The sequence below is a fragment of the Apteryx mantelli genome, chromosome 3 (assembly GCF_036417845.1).
Source record: "Apteryx mantelli isolate bAptMan1 chromosome 3, bAptMan1.hap1, whole genome shotgun sequence".
NCBI classification, from domain to species: domain Eukaryota; kingdom Metazoa; phylum Chordata; class Aves; order Apterygiformes; family Apterygidae; genus Apteryx; species Apteryx mantelli.
The window spans coordinates 81,555,991-81,562,670 of record NC_089980.1 but is presented as its reverse complement, the minus strand read 5'-3'; positions in this window follow the sequence as shown (position 1 = coordinate 81,562,670).

Sequence of the window (6,680 nt, the reverse complement as noted above, 5' to 3'; positions counted from 1 at the left end):
TAGTAAAAGTTTTCAAAAACAGAATAAGCCAAAATAAACAGGAAAGGATTAATTCATTCTGCAGTGTTATTTTGGGTGTCCTCATGTATCCCACTTGCCCTCAGCTGCCTTTCCAGGATAGCATCCTGTAGGACTTGTTCCATACCTGCCAAGCCTCCAGAGATGTCTTAGGGCATCTGAAAACGTCACTAGAAACCTCTGTTTAAGCCCATCTATGCTATGTGAGGGGAAGATGGCTGGCACATTAGATTATGCTATGGCCAAGAAAGTTCAAGGCTTACTACTCGGCGGTGTGCCTTCTCTCTAAGCTCCAGTCACATCTGGGCATGACTCATTTCATCCTAAAGTCTACATCTAAAATAAATTAGATTACTTGCACTCTAGAGTGTTTATTTGTCTCCATTCTTCACAAGGGGAGAGTGACTAGGTCAGATGTAGATGTTTATATTGTAAATATCTAAAGTTATATGAGATGAAATTTCCACACATTGTACAAAAATTAACACCCAGATCATCCAATATTTTCACTCAAACATAAATAATGGTCTTGACACAGGAAATACAGACTGAAGTTCTATGACCCATGCTAAAAAGATGGTCAGATCATAAAGCCCCTCTTTATTCTTATAACTGACTCCATATGAGCAACCACTATTCTTCTGTACAGTGTTCCACTAAACTTCCTGAACTCTGATAAAAAACACCATCACACACTACAGAGGCTATAATTCATGAAAATAGCGTGCCTGTTCTGAAGGTAATATAATTTCTCAGAACAAAAGACAGGGAAATTTTAGCTGGTTATTTATTCAACAGAGAAGTCAACAACTTCACTGTAATATGGTTATACTTGGTATTTTATCTCTATATCGTGTTTTTAATCCTCATTGCATTCAAGAAGATCAAATGAAAATCATATTTCAGCCTCAGTAAAAGGCAAAATGTTTTCCATCTCTGAAAATGGACAAATTCATCCTCAGTAATTGGCTGTCCACCTAGCAAGAAGTAATCCAAAGTATTCCCAATGGGTATCTCTCAGTTTCACCTTTATTCTGAAGGAGAGAGGTGAATATAGAAGAGAAAACCATCCACTGCTCCTCTGCAGAAACCTGTTTTTGCCTTCTGTCTCTCTTTATTCAGACAGTGTATGAACAAAGGAATGGTGAGACCATAGCCATGACTTTTTTCTTGGTTTCTGCAACTAAAAGAAATAAAAACTAGAACAACTGGCAAACCCAAACTGCTACCTACAGGCAACAACTTATTCAAAAAAATACTCAAAGTAGTCTATTGTAAAAATGTAATTATCTGTGACCCTGATTTGCTTAAGCAGGACTTTGGTAATAAAATAATAGCCTTTATTTTCTTGAAACTTTCACTCTCCTTAAGCAACACAACACAAAGCATCTCTAGAACAGATAGCACTACAGACTTGTCCTGGATAAAGAAGCTGTATAAGTCTGCAGGCTATTAATTTGCCTGGTCCCTTACCCTGTGACTCCTTGAGGAGTCTTTAGTAGAGACTCACTTATGAAGGAAATAAATTGACATTTTAGCTTGCACCTTCAGTTTCTGACATGTTAAATGGTGAAGTTTACAATATTTTGATGATTCTTGTAGCATAAATGCATTATGAAGAATACAAGCAAAGAAGTTAAAAGGAACCAAATGGCTTACATGTGCATATCCCTATCCAAATGTACAATACATATATTCAAGATCTTCTAGATCTTCAGAGCCTAAATTTGATTTTGCACTTCCACCCACTACACGAGCTGCTTCAGCAACATGCTATATGCAATGTGATATTCAAAGACTTGTGTTTGACATGAAAAATAGCTGAAAAGTTCAGAGTAGTATTTACAAAGCTCACTTTATATGTTGGAAAAATTCACGTACAAATAACTGTGAATGCTAGTTTGTATCCTTCTTTTATAGGACATGGCTATCTATAATTCTGAGCACAGCCACAATGTAGGCACTTTTTTGCAATATTCTGGTTGCACAAAGCTCAATGTGAAGCTGTATAGGAGGTGATGGTAATTTAAATACAACTGATTTCACTCACACACATTCTCTCATGCCAACATGCTCATAGTCACACCAAGACATGTGTGTCCAGGCAGTATGGCCAGGGTTACTTCAGTGACAAGGAGGACAAGGGACACTGGTTACTGAGTATTCATCATATCAGCTAAGCTCTTCTTAAATTGGCAACCATGTGCTGTTTTTTTGATGTGCCTTTTGTACCCTATAGGACTTGACAGTAATATTTTGTCTCTTCATCCTGTCCCACCCCTGTAAGTCATCTGGCAACATTGCTGATTTCCTCATTGCTCTTTTGACTCCTTTTCTTTGTGCAGTCTGACCTTTATCTTAGCCTGTCCTTTGTTTTCCTGATACCGGATAAACAGGTAAATGTGCTGTGATCTTGATAAGCTGCTCTGGGTGCCACCAACACATCCATTCTTTCATCCCTTCTTCTTTTCTTTTTTTTTTCCTGTTGCTTTCACATCTAGACATTCTCATTCATACCAATCTTAACATTTCTGTTAAAAATATCTACATCCTTAACGCTGAAAACTAGTAGGAAAAGGTAAGTAAGAGTAATCTAGCCCTTTCACTGACAAAAATTCTTTCTTCACCTGAATGCATAACCCAAAGAGCATGCTATAGCCTAAAAACAAAAAAATATTCATTGAATTACAAGGTCAGAATGAGAGTTAACTCTCCTATGTTTTCCACTTAGTGTCAAAAGAATTTCCAAATATGAAATTGAACTGAATTTAACTCTGCAATTTTCATCACAATCATTAACTGAACAGTAGTTCAAAATCCAGGATAAACAAACTTAAAAAATAAAATATCAATGACAGTGATCAGAATGTCTTTACAAAAGCCATTACCACTCAATCAGGCATGGTCATAACACGACCACTTTTAATATGACCACCGTACTTGCCTGATATACCAAAACTGGATCAGGCAAGCACACACAGAACAAAAGCCAGGATACCTTGGCTAATTTTACTACTTCTGACATAATACTACAGAAAATACAATGAGCATAGAGTCTTGAAAGACAGGTTTTCTGCCGGTGGTTAGTAATTCACAGCATCTCACAATTTGCTGAGTGCATTATGATATGAATTTCCCTACTTCTGCACATCAAATCAATAGCCATTTTCAAAGGTAATAGACTAATGATGGACTAACGGTCTGATATGAACTAACTAATCTTATGAGGCTTTGTCCCATTCTCCATTAACCCTTTTTGAAAGGTGCTTTTCTGAAAAGGGATAAGTATATCAAAAAACAAATTTTATGTTTGTTGGCTTAATTGCTAGTCATATCCCATAAAAAATGCAACCTTAAGGGAAAAAAATTTCATGAAGTAACTAAATCATCCTAATCATTTACAAAATGTCTTTCATTCAGAAGGATCACAAAATGCCTTAAAAACCGCATGCACCAAATAGCTGAATTCTCCATTGAAATACATCTACTTACAGTCATATTCAGGCAATATACAGAACAGAAAGATGTTTCAAATGAGTTTCTGCATAATTCTGTCTTGTTTCTGATATTATTCAATAATACCATTAATATTTTGGCTGATGGAGAATATGCTTACTACATTTGCAGGCAGCATAAAGCTAAAAGGATTGCAAATATATCTGAGGAAAGGTTGAATTTCAAAATGTTCCTGACAAATTGAAAAAAAAAATCAGAAAAAGTAGAATGTTGTTCAACAGAAACAAGTGTAAATTGTTATAATGCAGCAGGAACAATCAATTGCACAAATTCCAGAAGAGGAAAAACTGTCTCTCACCTGAGCAGCAGATCTGGAAGGTACGACAGATCACAGGCTGAACATGAGTCAAAGGTGTCATACTACTGACTGGATACATAAATAAGAATATAGGTTGCAAGACTCATTATGTAAATCTTCAGTTGCATTCAGCATTAGTAGCAAATGGGATACTGTGTCCAGATTTAGATGATGTTTAAGGAAGAATATTAACAAACTGATGACAGGCTAGGGGAGAGCAATGAGAATAGGTGGAAGTCTATAAAATATGTTTTATGATTAAAAACTGGAAGAACTAAAGGAAGAGGAGAGGAGAGGGAGAGGAGAGGGAGAGGAGAGGGAGAGGAGAGGAAGAGGAGAGGACTAGTACTCAACTACAGAAAATGACTATAAATAAGATGTCCATGGTGAAAACAATCATGACCTTATGGAAGTTCTCAGAGAATATAATAAACAGCAAAAGGTTTACATAATAAAGAAGAATCAGATGAGACATTAAGGAGAAGGAAAGAAATGACAATATAGCAGAACAAAGAAATATGTTGTCAGGGCAGACTGCATTTTCCATCACTAAAAGTCCACCAGGTATGGCACATATGTATGCCATATATCTTGAGGAAGCATGGTCTTGGTGATTGGAGATGGACTGTATTCTCTCTTTCCTTTTCCTGACTGTCAGTGCTGCTCTTTCTTTCTACTAAAATGCTAAAACAGGGCTAGAGAAAGTCTGTTATGTATGGGATCAGTGGAGGGAGAAAAGGTGCTGATTTTGAGAAAGTAAGGAAAAGGGTCTGCTGGAGTAGAGTGTCCTGTAGCATAGAAAGACAAGTGTTCATATTGCAGCAGGGAGGATAAGGGGGATGATGCAGAGGGAGAGAAACCTACCTCCTTTAGGGATGATGGGGAAGAATGAAGTCCCGGCAAGCCCAGCATCACTGTGAGCTGCTGTCTCCACCATGGCGTGAAATTCTAAGAAAACAGGACCCGACTGTCCAGAAAGCCTTAAGGACCCTAGCCACCAGTGACATGGTGTAGCTTGCAATACTTGGTGTGGCTGTATACTTTTCTTCATCATTATTGTAGAAGATTCAAGCGGTATTGTACATCATTTTTTTTGCACCCATGTGTACCAAGAATGAGCTGATACAAGAGATACAGGTTACTCTTTCTAGAACATTATGAGCAAAATATGAAATCAGATAATGTGAGAAAACTCAAGCATTAAGAACCTTCCTTATTTTTGAAAAAAAATAAGAAGGCATAAAACTGTAAAGCATCAGCATTTAAGTTTTAGATCTCACCTAAAATTTATCCCAGTACTAAAACTTGAATAAGGAACATGGTCTTCAAAGGCATACTCTTTGTACTCCTTATCCCTCATATGGATAGGTATCTCTGGTTACCTGAAGTGACAGCTGGCATTCATGTGGAAGGAAGGAGTTTCTTTTTTCGCTATTACCTCATTGTATATACAAAAATGTTGTTCTGAGATAAGATGTGATTTGACATAAAGTGAGGCAACAGTAAAAAGAATTCTTAGAGGTTTCTTTCAGCTTGGGTGATTCCTGTCAGCTTATGAAACCACCACAGAGCAAAATGTTTTGTGAATAATTAGCAGGTTAATTACCCATAAGCAGTGAGCAATTTGTATTACCTATGTGGTTAGATCACCACACAAAGACCTATGCTGATTGCATATGTCTGTGTTGCCTTGCAAATTAAAGGACCAGTCCTACAGGGCACTGTTTGTCCCCAAGCCCTATTGTCATTCCAACAGTGCACAACACATAAACCAGGAGAGATTCCTAATGTGTGACAAATGTTTTATGGATTTCAGACTAGGATAATGTACTTTAGGAACCCTGGAAAACAAATCAGTCAAGAAAGGCAAAGAAAGAGGGAAGTTTAAATAACTGTGCCAGACCAGGCAGAGTTCAGAGGACAAACTGCTTATTGGGATGCTAAACATGGCAAGTTTAAGGCCCATCTTTACCATCTGGCTGCCTCTTCTCTCACAAGGCTGTGCAGCCCACCTATCATCTCATACGCCGCTGCTTTGAATATATTTTCTTTTAATTTAATAAAGATAACTGGTGAACTGCAGGAAAACCTACTTCTGGGCCATGCTTCAACTGGATGTTACAAAGCTAAAAAGAAAATTATCAGCCAGCAACAATGATGCAGAAGTGAATTTCAGCTTTTCAGTATCTGAAAGATAGTAAGCACCAGAATGCCAAGCAGCCTAGGCTGCCAAACAAAGTATGTACGAATGAGGCAGGAGGAAGAAAACACATTCTAGATTATGTAGAAATCTTACACTGCAGTCCAAAATCTTACATGTAGTACACGGCTGCGTGAATAATCATTTTTTATTTAATATCAAAGAACAGATACTGTTTTACAGTGAGCATAAAATAATGCCAGTTCCTTGCATTTTCTGCAAATTATACAAAAAACACTTTCAGTAGAAAGTTTTGGGTTGTTTTCTCACCAAAATACTCAGCTAAAGGCTTACACTTCCTTTCATAAAGAGAATTGTTGGTAAACAGAACCATGACTCTAGTGTTATGGATCCTACAATATGAGAATTACAATACGCTATATATAGGCAAAGCAAAAATTACAAATTGTAACGTTATAAATATAAGCTCAGTCATTAGATTAGTAGTTGTGTAAAATGATGCTCCAAGTAGTGAGCAAATGAATATCCAACATGCCACAACTCTTCAATTTAACACTTGCTTAAAGATGGTTTTTCAAACCCATTTCTGAAATGATTAGCTTCTGTGGGTTTGAACAAGACCTTTAAATGTTATTTGAACATAGATTTATGGGTGATTCATCTACCAGAAATTAAGTGTGTGAATTC